The 10,950-nt window shown below is 40.7% G+C and overlaps 1 non-coding gene across 1 annotated transcript; it reads right to left on the bottom strand.

Annotated features, from left to right (window-relative positions):
* Positions 1 to 354: 354 nt before the first annotated feature.
* LOC111750407 (U6 spliceosomal RNA) lies at positions 355 to 461 on the bottom strand. Its single transcript, XR_002785539.1, has one exon. It is a non-coding gene; the product is annotated as a U6 spliceosomal RNA (small nuclear RNA).
* Between the last annotated feature and the right edge of the window lie 10,489 nt (positions 462 to 10,950).

Here is a 10,950-nt window from a genome sequence, read left to right as displayed (position 1 = left end):
TTCTTTCAAGGCTTTATGTATGTCATCCCATTGCCTTCTTGCCTGCATGGTTTTTGCTGAGTAGTCAGAGGTTAGTCTTATTGACTCCTTTGTAGTTGTCTTTTTTTTTTTTTTTTATCCCTAGCCACTCTTAAAATTCTTTCTTTGGTCTTGGCAAGTTTCATTATACATCTTGGGGACTTTCTTTTGGGATCTACCTTGTGTGGGGTTTGATGAGCATCTTGCATAGATACCTTCTCATCTTTCATGATATCAGGGAAGTTTTCTTCCAACAAATCTCTCTGTATTCTCTATTATCCCCCCCGTTCTGGTACTTCAGTCACTCGTAGGTTATTCCTCTTGATAGAATCCCACAAAAATATGGAATGCTTCACAAATTTGTGTGTCATCCTTGCACAGGGGCCATGCTAATCTTCTCTGAATCGTTCCAATTTTAATATATGTACTGCCAAAGGAAGCACTCAATGATCATTTTCTAATTTCACTGATCAAGTCACCCCATGAAAGGTACATGGAGCCATGGTGGCGCAGTGGTTGAGAGCCCAGCTGCTAACCAAAAGGTTGGCAGTTCAAATCCAGCAGCCATTCCTTGGAAACCCTTTGGGGCAGTTCTACTCTGTCCTATAGGGTCACTATGAGTCGGCATCGACTCTACAGCAAAGGGTATGAAAGGTACAAATGAGAGACAAAAGGAAGCTCTTTGGAGGCTTGGTCCTTAATACTTCTGAGGGGTGAGCAAGTTCTTATTTTAAGGGAGAAAGGTACTCAGGAAGAGGGATAAAATAGTACCTCTCTCTTTTTTGTCATTACTGGGTCCTTTTTAGCAACAAAAAAGATCTCCCCTTTGTTCCAATTGGAGTCTCTGGGTAGCACAAACAGTTAAGCGTTCACTATTAACCAAAAGATTGATAGTCCGAGCCATCCAGAGACACCTCAGAAAAGAGGCCTTTAGATCTGCTTCTGAAAGTTCACAGCATTGAAAACCCTGTGGAGTGTAGTTCTACTCTGCACACATGGCGTTACCATGAGTTGGAATTGACTCAACGGCTAGGCATGGAAACTGGTTTGCTTTTGGTTTTTTGTTCCAGTTAATTTGTTTTTTTTTTTTTAGTTGGTAGCATTTTTTTTTTTATTAACTTTTATTAAGCTTCAAGTGAACGTTTACAAATCCAATCAGTCTGTCACATATAAGTTTACATACATCTCACTCCCTACTCCCACTTGGTCTCCCCCTCTTGAGTCAGCCCTTTCAGTCTCTCTTTTCGTGACAATTTTGCCAGCTTCCCTCTCTCTCTATCCTCCCATCCCCCCTCCAGACAAGAGTTGCCAACACAATCTCAAGTGTCCACCTGATACAATTAGCTCACTCTTCATCAGCGTCTCTCTCCCACCCGCTGACCAGTCCCTTCCATGTCTGATGAGTTGTCTTCGGGGATGGTTCCTGTCCTGTGCCAACAGAAGGTCTGGGGACCATGGCCGCCGGGATTCCTCTAGTCTCAGTCAGACCATTAAGTTTGGTCTTTGTATGAGAATTTGGGGTCTGCATCCCACTGATCTCCTGCTCCCTCAGGGGTCCTCTGCTGTGCTCCCTGTCAGGGCAGTCATCGATTGTGGCCGGGCACCAACTAGTTCTTCTGGTCTCAGGATGATGTAGGTCTCTGGTTCATGTGGCCCTTTCTGTCTCTTGGGCTCTTAGTTGTCGTGTGGCCTTGGTGTTCTTCATTTTCCTTTGCTCCAGGTGGGTTGAGACCAATTGATGCATCTCAGATGGCCGCTTGTTAGCATTTAAGACCCCAGACGCCACATTTCAAAGTGGGATGCAGAATGATTTCATAATAGAATTATATTGCCAATTGACTTAGAAGTCCCCTCAAACCATGTTCCCCAGACCCCCGCCCTTGCTCCGCTGACCTTTGAAGCATTCATTTTATCCCGGAAACTTCTTTGCTTTTGGTCCAGTCCAATTGAGCTGACCTTCCATGTATTGAGTGTTGTCTTTCCCTTCACCTAAAGCAGTTCTTATCTACTGATTAATCAATAAAAAACCCTCTCCCACCCTCGCTCCCTCCCCGCCTCGTAACCACAAAAGTATGTGTTCTTCTCAGGTTTACTATTTCTCAAGATCTTATAATAGTGGTCTTATACAATATTTGTCCTTTTGCCTCTGACTCATTTCGCTCAGCATAATGCCTTCCAGGTTCCTCCATGTTATGAAATGTTTCAGAGATTCGTCACTGTTCTTTATCGATGTGTAGTATTCCATTGTGTGAATATACCACAATTTATTTACCCATTCATCCGTTGATGGACACCTTGGTTGCTTCCAGCTTTTTGCTATTGTAAACAGAGCTGCAGTAAACATGGGTGTGCATATATCTGTTTGTATGAAGGCTCTTGTATCTCTAGGGTATATTCTGATGAGTGGGATTTCTGGGTTGTATGGTAGTTCTATTTCTAACTGTTTAAGATAACGCCAGATAGATTTCCAAAGTGGTTGTACCATTTTACATTCCCACCAGCAGTGTATAAGAGTTCCAATCTCTCCGTAGCCTCTCCAACATTTATTATTTTGTGTTTTTTGGATTAAAGCCAGCCTTGCTGGTGTGAGATGGAATCTCGTCGTAGTTTTAATTTGCATTTCTCTAATGGCTAATGATCGAGAGCATTTTCTCATGTATCTGTTGGCTGCCTGAATATCTTCTTTAGTGAAATGTGTGTTCATATCCTTTGCCCACTTTTTGATTGGGTTGTTTGTCTTTTTGTGGTTGAGTTTTGACAGAGTCATGTAGATTTTAGAGATCAGGCGCTGGTCGGAGATGTCATAGCTGAAAATTCTTTCCCAGTCTGTAGGTGGTCTTTTTACTCTTTTGGTGAAGTCTTTAGTTGAGCATAGGTGTTTGATTTTTAGGAGCTCCCAGTTATCGGGTTTCTCTTCATCATTTTTGGTAATGTTTTGTATTCTGTTTATGCCTTGTATTAGGGCTCCTAGGGTTGTCCCAATTTTTTCTTCCATGATCTTTATTGTTATAGTCTTTATGTCTAGGTCTTTGATCCACTTGGAGTTAGTTTTTGTGCATGGTGTAAGGTATGGGTCCTGTTTCATTTTTTTGCAAATGGATATCCAGTTATGCCAGCACCATTTGTTAAAAAGGCTATCTTTTCCCCAATTAATTGACACTGGTCCTTTGTCAAATATCAGCTGCTCATACGTGGATGGATCTATGTCTGGGTTCTCAAGTCTGTTCCATTGGTCTATGTGCCTGTTGTTGTACCAGTACCAGGCTGTTTTGACTACTGTGGCTGTATAATAGGTTCTGAAATCAGGTAAAGTGAGGCCTCCCACTTTCTTCTTCTTTTTCAGTAGTGCTTTGCTTATCCGGGGCTTCTTTCCCTTCCATATGAAATTGGTGATTTGTTTCTCTATCCCCTTAAAATATGACATTGGAATTTGGATCGGAAATGCGTTAAATGTATAGATGGCTTTTGGTAGAATAGACATTTTTACTATGTTAAGTCTTCCTATCCATGAGCAAGGTATGTTTTTCCACTTAAGTATGTCCTTTTGAATTTCTTGTAGTAGAGCTTTGTAGTTTTCTTTGTATAGGTCTTTTACATCCTTGGTAAGATTTATTCCTAAGTATCTTATCTTCTTGGGGACTACTGTGAATGGTATTGATTTGCTTATTTCCTCTTCGGTGTTCTTTTTGTTGATGTAGAGGAATCCAAGTGATTTTTGTATGTTTATTTTATAACCTGAGACTCTGCCAAACTCTTCTATTAGTTTCAGTAGTTTTCTGGAGGATTCCTTAGGGTTTTCTGTGTATATAATCATGTCATCTGCAAATAGTGATAACTTTACTTCTTCCTTGCCAATCCGGATACCTTTTATTTCTTTGTCTAGCCTAATTGCCCTGGCTAGGACTTCCAGCACGATGTTGAATAAGAGCGGTGATAAAGGGCATCCTTGTCTGGTTCCCGTTCTCAAGGGAAATGCTTTCAGGTTCTCTCCATTTAGAGTGATATTGGCTGTTGGCTTTGCATAGATGCCCTTTATTATGTTGAGGAATTTTCCTTCAATTCCTATTTTGGTGAGAGTTTTTATCATAAATGGGTGTTGGACTTTGTCAAATGCCTTTTCTGCATCAATTGATAAGATCATGTGGTTTTTGTCTTTTGTTTTATTTATGTGATGGATTACATTAATGGTTTTTCTGATATTAAACCAGCCTTGCATACCTGGTATAAATCCCACTTGATCAGGGTGAATTTTTTTTTGATGTGTTGTTGGATTCTATTGGCTAGAATTTTGTTGAGGATTTTTGCATCTATGTTCATGAGGGATATAGGTCTATAATTTTCTTTTTTTGTAATGTCTTTACCTGGTTTTGGTATCAGGGAGATGGTGGCTTCATAGAATGAGTTGGGTAGTATTCCGTCATTTTCTATGCTTTGGAATACCTTCAGAAGTAGTGGTGTTAACTCTTCTCTGAAAGTTTGGTAGAACTCTGCAGTGAAGCCGTCCGGGCCAGGGCTTTTTTTTGTTGGGAGTTTTTTGATTACCGTTTCAATCTCTTTTTTTGTTATGGGTCTATTTAGTTGTTCTACTTCTGAATGTGTTAGTTTAGGTAGGTAGTGTTTTTCCAGGAATTCATCCATTTCTTCTAGGTTTTCAAATTTGTTTGAGTACAATTTTTCATAATAATCTAAAATGATTCTTTTAATTTGATTTGGTTCTGTTGTGATGTGGTCCTTCTCGTTTCTTATTCGGGTTATTTGTTTCCTTTCCTGTATTTCTTTAGTCAGTCTAGCCAATGGTTTATCAATTTTGTTAATTTTTTCAAAGAACCAGCTTTTGGCTTTGTTAATTCTTTCAATTGTTTTTCGGTTCTCTAATTCATTTAGTTCAGCTCTAATTTTTATTATTTGTTTTCTTCTGGTGCCTGATGGATTCTTTTGTTGCTCACTTTCTATTTGTTCAAGTTGTATGGACAGTTCTCTGATTTTGGCTTTTTCTTCTTTTTGTATGTGTGCATTTATCGATATAAATTGGCCCCTGAGCACTGCTTTTGCTGTGTCCCAGAGGTTTTGATAGGAAGTATTTTCATTCTCGTTGCTTTCTATGAATTTTCTTATTCCCTCCTTGATGTCTTCTATAACCCAGTCTTTTTTCAGGAGGGTATTGTTCATTTTCCAAGTATTTGATTTCTTTTCCCTAGTTTTTCTGTTATTGATCTCTAGTTTTATTGCCTTGTGGTCTGAGAAGATGCTTTGTAATATTTCGATGTTTTGGACTCTGCAAAGGCTTGTTTTCTGACCTAATATGTGGTCTATTCTAGAGAATGTTCCATGTGCGCTAGAAAAAAAAGTATATTTTGCAGCAGTTGGGTGGAGAGTTCTGTATAAGTCAATGAGGTCAAGTTGGTTGATTGTTGTAATTAGATCTTCCGTGTCTCTATTGAGCTTCTTACTGGATGTCCTGTCCTTCTCCGAAAGTGGTGTGTTGAAGTCGCCTACTATAATTGTGGAGGTATCTATCTCACTTTTCAATTCTGTTAAAACTTGATTTATGTATCTTGCAGCCCTGTCATTGGGTGCATAAATATTTAATATGGTTATGTCTTCCTGATCAATTGTCCCTTTTATCATTATGTAGTGTCCTTCTTTATCCTTTGTGGTGGATTTAAGTCTAAAGTCTATTTTGTCAGAAATTAATATTGCTACTCCTCTTCTTTTTTGCTTATTGTTTGCTTGATATATTTTTTTCCATCCTTTGAATTTTAGTTTGTGTCTCTAAGTCTAAGGTGTGTCTCTTGTAGGCAGCATATAGATGGATCGTGTTTCTTTATCCAGTCTGTGACTCTCTGTCTCTTTATTGGTGCATTTAGTCCATTTACATTCAGGGTAATTATAGATAAAGAAGTTTTTAGTGCTGTCATATTGATGCCTTTTTATGTGTGTTGTTGACAATTTCATTTTTCCATTTGCTTTTTTGCGCTGAGGCGTTTTTCTTAGTAAATTGTGAGATCCTCATTTTCATAGTGTTTGACTTTATGTTAGTTGAGTCGTTATGTTTTTCTTGGCTTTTATCTTGAGTTATAGAGTTGTTATACCTTTTTGTGGTTACCTTATTATTTACCCCTATTTTTCTAAGTAAAAACCTAACTTGTATTGTTCTATATCGCCTTGTATCACTCTCCATCTGGGAGTTCAATGCCTCCTGTATTTAGTCCCTCTTTTTGATTATTGTGATCTTTTACCTATTGACTTCCATGATTCCCTGTTATGTGTATTTTTTTTTTTTAATTAATCTTAATTTGTTTGTTTTTGTGATTTCCCTATTTGAGTTGATATCAGGACGTTCTGTTTTGTGACCTTGTGTTGTGCTGATATCTGATATTATTGGTTCTCTGACCAAACAATATCCTTTAGTATTTCTTGTAGCTTTGGTTTGGTTTTTGCAAATTCTCTAAACTTGTGTTTATCTGTAAATATCTTAATTTCGCCTTCATATTTCAGAGAGAGTTTTGCTGGATATATGATCCTTGGCTGGCAGTTTTTCTCCTTCAGTGTTCTGTATATGTCGTCCCATTCCCTTCTTGCCTGCATGGTTTCTGCTGAGTAGTCTGAACTTATTCTTATTGATTCTCCCTTGAAGGAAACCTTTCTTTTCTCCCTGGCTGCTTTTAAAATTTTCTGTTTATCTTTGGTTTTGGTGAGTTTGATGATAATATGTCTTGGTGTTTTTCTTTTTGGATCAATCTTAAATGGGGTTCGATGAGCATCTTGGATAGATATCCTTTTGTCTTTCATGATGTCAGGGAAGTTTTCTGTCAGGAGTTCTTCAACTATTTTCTCTGTTTTCTGTCCCCCCCTCCCAGTTCTGGGACTCCAGTCACCCGCAGGTTATCCTTCTTGATAGAGTCCCACATGATTCTTAGGGTTTCTTCATTTTTTTTTATTCTTTTATCTGATTTTTTTTCAGCTATGTTGGTGTTGATTCCCTGGTCCTCCAGATGTCCCAGTCTGCATTCTAATTGCTCGAGTCTGCTCCTCTGACTTCCTAGTGCGTTGTCTAATTCTGTAATTTTATTGTTAATCTTTTGGATTTCTACATGCTGTCTCTCTATGGATTCTTGCAACTTATTAATTTTTCCACTATGTTCTTGAATAATCTTTTTGAGTTGTTCAACAGTTTTATCGGTGTGTTCCTTGGCTTTTTCTGCAGTTATCCTAATTTCATTTGTGATATCTTTAAGCATTCTGTAAATTAGTCTTTTATATTCTGTATCTGATAATTCCAGGATTGTATCTTCATTAGGGAAAGATTTTGATTCTTTTGTTTGGGGGGTTGGAGAAGCTGTCATGGTCTGCTTCTTTAAGTGGTTTGATATGGATTGTTGTCTCCGAGCCATCACTGGGAAACTAGTTTTTCCAGAAAATCCGCTAAAAAGAAAATGCAGTCAGATCCCTATCAGAGTTCTCCCTCTGGCTCAGGCTATTCGGATGTTAACGAAGCCACCTGGGGAGGGTGGGGGAGGGAACAGAGAGATAGGAGAGTAGCACCTCAGAATATAGCCAGAGTTGCTTGTCTTGCTTGGAATGACTATTATATCTGAGATTCCCGTGGCATGCGTCGCCTATGTGTGCTGGCTGTGTGGAGATTGCCCCCCGGGGGGTCTGGCCCGCTGGAGTCACGGTCAGATCCTCCGCTTCCAGCCCCACGCCCAGCGTCAAGGCTCCCCTACTGGGACGGTGCACTCTCGACTCCAAAATCAGTCGCTGCCTCCTGGGGACTTCTCGTCCCTCCAGCCGCGTGGCCGTGCTGCCCTAGCGAACCAGTTGGGCCCCCTCCCGGGGTTAGTTCCGATGGGTGGAGCAGCTCCCCGTGCTTGTGCCGTGACCCAGTGTCCCGGCTGGGACGCTGTTCTCCCTGCTCCAATACTAGTCACTGCCTCCCGGGGACTTCTCCTACCGGCTGCGTCCCATGCCGCCCGCACGACCCAGCTGGGCCCCTTCCGGGGGTTAGTTCAGGGGGGTGGAGCAGCTCTCCATGTTTATGCCGTACCTGCGTCCAGTCCAAATCCCTGCAGGACGGTTCCCCGGCTGGGATGCTGCTCTCCCTGTTCCAAGACCAGTCACTGCCTCCCGGGGACTTCTCCTACCGGCTCCGTCCCATGCCGCCCGCGGAACCGGCTGGTCCCCCTCCCGGGGTTAGTTCAGGGGGGTGGAGCAGCTCTCTGTGCTTGTGCCGTACCTGACTGGTGCGCTGGCTCATATTAGTTCGTTCTCCGTCTCTAAATCTGTGTTTGTTGTTCAGGGTTCGTAGACTGTTATGTGTGTGATCGATTCCCTTGTTTTTCCGTGTCTTTGTTGTAAGAGGGATCCGAGGTAGCGTCTGCCTAGTCCGCCATCTTGGCTCCACCTCCTAATTTGTTTTTACCTTGGATTTTATTTTGGTGTTGCTATCAAGACCACTGGAAACCCTGGTGGTATAGTGGTTAAGTGCTATGGCTGCTAACCAAAAGGTCGGCAGTTCAAATCCACCAGGCATTCCTTAGAAACTGCATGGGGCAGTTCTACTCTGTACTATAGGGTTGCTATGAGTCGGAATCTACTTGATGGCAATGGGTTTGGTTTTTTTTTTTTTTTTGGATTAAGACTACCTACTTCTCTGTGGTTTGCATTTTCTCATAATACTTGTCTATTCCTTGTTTTATTTTATGCTTTCAGTACAGTTTTGTTTTTGGTAGTGTCTTGTATGATTTAATTTTAATAATGAAATGCTCAGATTTGTCTTCCATAAACTCTTTTAGTTTATTGCAAGGTAGTCATGGCAAAGCGTTGCAAGTAAGATCTCAAGATGTTCATTTAGAACCAGAGAATCAGAATTAACAATTACAATTACAACATTGGTTCACTGGTTAAAGTCCAAATCTTTAGACTTAAGGCATTTACCTTTAACCTTTAATGAGTGGTCTTGGAAGGAAGGTGTGACCATGGCCTGAACTCGGTAATTTCTGGTAGAAAAATGCCCCAAACTGGAGGAAAGTCGCCTCCACCTCACTGCATCCAGAACCATAGGGTTAAATAAGTCTGAACTTCCCAGTGTCTAGAACTCAGGAAAATTATGCTTTCCTGATTGGTAGAACTACTGGGATTAAATAATCTAATGGAAGTCAAATGCTTCCAGTGATTGACCCAGTATGAGTAAGACTCCAAAAATATTCCTTAGAATTTATTTTCTTTCTCTTTACCAGAAGCCCAGTAAGCAGTTCTGTTTACCATGAATATTCTAGAACAAGGCTCGTGTAGGTAAGCAATCCCACTGAGTGCTGTGGGCTTTTCTTGTCTAGCTCATGGTGCTTCAAAACTGTTTTCCAGGGCTCCCACTGTTCTAGTCATCAAAATGCTGCTCAAATCTAGTAAAATAAAAATAAAAATTGTGAGAATAGTTCCCCCCACTTTTCCACAAGAAACATCATAAATGATCCCATAATTGAGTAATTACAAAGTTCTGGAGAGAGGGTTTCATAAGTATAGGTCACTTTCCTTTATCTGATTGATCTAGCACCCAAAGACTCTCTGCCCCATCCCAGCATATCATAGTAGAATCCTATTATCTCGGGCAGTTTTTATGAACAGTCAAAAGAGTCTATGGATGTTTTTCCAAACATCGTGTATGAGACACCTTAAAAGATACACATTTATTTACTATCCTTACCACCCTTAAAAGCCACAAGAAAACTATGTCCCTTCTAGCCTAAAATTCCTATGAAGCCAGTGACCATTTTAAGATATCCTCTCCAGAAGGACAGTAGAGAGGACAGCATAAGGGAATACTTCTTATCTTCTATTGGTGTTAGTGGTGTCAGTTACTTTTTTCAAATTGCCTCATTAACACACAGGACCAAAAGGAGAGTGGATAAGTGCCATAAAGGAAAGAGCATTGCATAAGGGGTGGGATCTGAAGGTTCTTCGGTAGCTGTGTCCTCAGGCCGAATCACTTAACTTCTCCCTTAGCTTTCCTAGCAGCAAAATGAGGATAATAATGTTTACCTTATGGAGTTGCTGTCTATGCCAAATGTCTATGGGTTCAAGTACTGACAGCCATACAGTGCAATGTAGTAATTATAATACTAGTAACAGGTTAAGTGGAGCGAGATTGTGACAGTGATAAGATTCAGTAGTTCTGGGGAGCAGAAGAAATACAGCAGCCCCCTCCCCTGGCTACTGGGAGTGCTAATAGCCAAGGCACTGAAGGCAGACAGCTCTGACACTCAGCTGTAACTACACTGTGTCTGTGTTGCCCAGGCCAGAGACTTAATTGAACATCCATCCAGAAGACCCAAGGGCTACAAACTTCATCAAGAGCCTTTTTTTTTTTTTTTTTCTGAAGTTGGGCCTTGGTTCCAGAAGAGAATTCTGAAAATGCTGGAAAATGGCCACATACTTCCCACCGCACACAGAAGGTGGGGCAGTCAGACCTAAAGAGCTCTATGATTCCTGCCCAGCCAGCCACTGTGCCAAGCTGTGGTGGTGAAAAACTCCTTAGAAGTGTGTTTTGGGCACATACTTTAAAATAGCCTTTTAGCTAAAAAGAATAAATCACAGAAGGGGGGATTTTTGTGTTACCTCCTGCCCTAGAGTTTTAAAGGAATCTATACTTTCTATACTTTCTGGGATCTATCTTTTCTAAGAGTCATTTGGAAGAAAAACCTAAATGAACATTTAAAAGCCCTTTCTTTTAACTCTAGCCTGTGAAGTTAAAAATGCATCCTAGGAGGCCTGTGAGTCGAGGGAGTGGTGTAACTGAGCCAACTGCTCCCAGCAGCTCCTCCTGCACTCCTGCTGCTGGGATGACACTTTTAGTTTTGGTCTTCCTTTGAGGAATTTGCTAAGAATGACTCTATTTGCCATGATTTTCAGATTTCTTCAGACTAATGTGTCATG

Source organism: Loxodonta africana, chromosome 1 (assembly GCF_030014295.1).
Source record: "Loxodonta africana isolate mLoxAfr1 chromosome 1, mLoxAfr1.hap2, whole genome shotgun sequence".
In the NCBI taxonomy this organism is placed as follows: domain Eukaryota; kingdom Metazoa; phylum Chordata; class Mammalia; order Proboscidea; family Elephantidae; genus Loxodonta; species Loxodonta africana.
Note: the sequence above shows the minus strand (reverse complement) of the source record. Positions and strands in the feature narration are given on the sequence as shown.